This window comes from Magnolia sinica, chromosome 3, assembly GCF_029962835.1.
Source record: "Magnolia sinica isolate HGM2019 chromosome 3, MsV1, whole genome shotgun sequence".
NCBI lineage: Eukaryota > Viridiplantae > Streptophyta > Magnoliopsida > Magnoliales > Magnoliaceae > Magnolia > Magnolia sinica.
Window position 1 is genome coordinate 92,094,532 of NC_080575.1, and position 3,298 is coordinate 92,097,829.

Sequence of the window (3,298 nt, forward strand, 5' to 3'; positions counted from 1 at the left end):
TGAAAAATAGCGTAAATCGACACACTCACAATCTAAAACTCAGATCGGCTGAGCAATCTTAACCTCTAATTTTCTGATAGCTAGCTTTGGGTTAATTTTTAGCGTTAAATTAAATATAGAACAAGCACATTTTCAAATCATTTAATAACCATAAATTTTCCCCAGTGGGACATCTAAACTGGGACCTGTGATATGGACGAACTGATTTTATTTACTATATGCCAGGTATGCACCGAACCGTGCCGTGCCCAATCCGATCCGACTCGGTTTTCGTGACCGAGTAGGACTAGGATCGGATAAGGCCATGTACCCTTCGGTACGGTTCGAGTGGGTTGACCACGACTCGGTCCCGGAACAGATCGAATTCGGGTTATGCAAATGAGATCTCGGATAGGATCGGGTTGGATCCAATCCGATCCGACTCGGTCCGATGCCCAGCTCTATGTAGGACACCCCCAACCCACATCTACTTCCACTAAATGCACACAAACACATAGAAGTGCTCAAACCATGGCTATGGAAGAGAGCTTATACAGCCCATACCCACATCAAGGCGACATAAACCCCATCTTACAATTTGCTAAGCGCTTAGTCTCCAAAGGCATCAAGGCCACTCTAGTCACCACCATCTTCATCTCCAAATCAGTTCAATTCGACACTGGCTCGGTCGGCCTCGAGCTCATCTCCGACGGGTGCGACCAAGGTGGCTACACAGAGGCGGGGTCTGTCAATGACTACCTCGAGTGCTTGGAATCCGTTGGGTCACGAACTTTAGCTGAGCTCATCGAGAAGTTAGATCGTTCAGACCACACCGTCAGTTGCCTTATCTACGATGCCTTCTTTTCCTGGGCCTTGAACGTGGCCAAACGGTCTGGCCTATCTGGGGCTGTGTTCTTCACTCAGTTGTGCATCGTGGATGCCATCTACTACCATGCGCACAATGGCAATCTGACCGTCCCATTTGAAGACACGACCATTCGTTTGCCGGGGCTGCCGCCACTGGAAATTCACGATATGCCATCCTTTTTCTCGGTGCCGGGATCTTACCCGGCCTATTTGGCAATGGTTCTGAACCAGCTCTCTAATGTGGAGAAAGCAGACTGGGTCCTTTTGAACACATTTGACAAGCTAGATGCCAAGGTTGATCAAAGTATGGTGTGTCTTGTCGAGTCGACTCTGACTCAGTCAGACTCAATCTGATTCTACACAACATGTAACTCCGATTTGGCCGAGTTGGCGACTTGACTAGAGAACGTATTTGGTTTCAAACAAGTTCCATATTATATGGACTTCTGTGTCTGTCTAAAACTCATTTTGTAGGGGGCATCCAAATCCGTCCATGATGTGGGTCTCACCATGGGGAACAGTTGGGATGAGGACAGCACACTGAAAATCTTTTTAAATTGTATACGTGGTGCATAGTTTTTCTTTTTCTTTTTTTAATGCCATCTAACCATTCATACGATGCATCCGATAAGGATGAATTGACACCAAGATACATCGGTCCAATCCAAAACTCCGGTGGGCCACAACACGTGGTTTTAGAAGTTTTAAGCATGGTTTTCCATGGTGTGGCCCACCGGAGTTTTTTTATCGACATGAGTTTTGGAAACCAAGGATAACAGAAGGGTGAGCACATGATGGATGGATTGAACGTAACTAAAACATCAAGGTGGCCCCACACATCGATTTGTATTGTAAGCTTATCCTAGAAAAGCTTTGTATTGGATCCGGCCTCTTTCTCATGCATCTCACCTTTTATTGCCCATTGCTTTGCCCATTGCTCCAAAACATTATTTGGATCCCATGATACTAACCATGGACGATGATTAGAGGGCCCTTTTTTGTTATACTAGAAATGGTTTGATCAATGACCTAAACTGTCCATCATGTGGGGACCACCTTCAATTTCTGAGTGCTCCCAATTTTCCTAGAAATCCTATAAGAGATAATGCAATATTGTGTTTTTGGTATAAGGTGGGGATCGTGTTCCACTAGAGCATGGAACAACCATGCCACCTGACCAAACCAAACAGTTTTTAGGAATAGTCCTGAAATGGACAACCAAAGAGCCCCAAAATTTCACTAATCATAAGATGTCTTGTGGTTATTGTTTCTTACTGTTTGGTTTAGCTACTATATTTACACTTCTAATCATATTCTCCATCTTGTGAGATTCCAAGTAAGCAGTGGAGTGGATGGCAGGGATCTTGCCCACGAGGACTATCGGACCGACGGTGCCATCCATTTACCTGGACAAGCGGGTGGAAGGGTACAAAGATTACAACATTAATCTCGCAAAGGTGGACCGTGGAACATGCATGAAGTGGCTCAACGAGAGGGCGATCGGATCTGTTGTCTACATCTCGTTTGGTGGCATGGTCTCACTAGAAGTGGACCACATGGAGGAACTTGCATGTGGACTTGGAGGGAGTAACAAACACTTCTTATGGGTGGTGAGGGAGACAGAAGGAAAAGCTCCCAGAGAAATTCGCGCAGGAGACGGCAGAGATGGGGCTGATAGTGAGATGGTGTCCACAGCTGGAGGTGTTGGCCCACCAAGCTGTGGGGTGCTTTGTGACACATTGTGGGTGGAATTCCACACTAGAGGCATTGAGCTTGGGTGTTCCAATGGTGTGTGTGCCCCAGTGGATGGACCAACCCACAAATGCCAAGTGTGTGGAGGATGTGTAGGGAGTGGGATTGAGGGCCAGGATTGATGAGAAGGGGAATGTGAGAAGGGGAAGAGATGGAATTTTGTATAAGAGAAGTTATGGAAGGAGAGAGAGCAGGAGAGTTCAAGAGAAATGCTAGTAAATTGAGTTGGCTATAGAGGCTGTGGATGAACGGTGTGTATGAACGGTGTATATAAAAATCATACGTCACAGTGGGTCCCACAGAGGCCGTGCATATATTGAGTGTTCCAGGAGGGTAGGACGTTTGTTAAGCAACACGTTGCAGGTAAAAAGCTAAAAAAAACAGTTCAGATTGGATTTAAAATTAGATGTATCCTCACCGCACCAGTGTGAAAGCTAGGGATCCAGAGTTTCTCAAACGGATGTGACTTACCTCCGCTCCTCTCTCGTCCGTAGCATAGGAGGTCCATCAAGGAATACGAATGCCCCATCTGAGCAATGACAGTGGGGCCCACATTAAGGATCATTTGGCATAAAAATCAAGTCTGTTAGATCATTAGATAGGGCACAGTTGAAAACAATGAACGGTCAATCCACGAATTAATGCATAGGTTTGGCCTATATATATCTTGGGTCCACCAAATTCGATCAAGATGGGCAAT

General features: G+C 45.8%; 1 pseudogene; it reads left to right on the top strand.

Annotated features, from left to right (window-relative positions):
* Nucleotides 1-510: 510 nt before the first annotated feature.
* On the top strand, nucleotides 511-2,833 carry LOC131238970 (UDP-glycosyltransferase 74F2-like; annotated as a pseudogene).
* The last annotated feature ends 465 nt before the right edge of the window (nucleotides 2,834-3,298 follow it).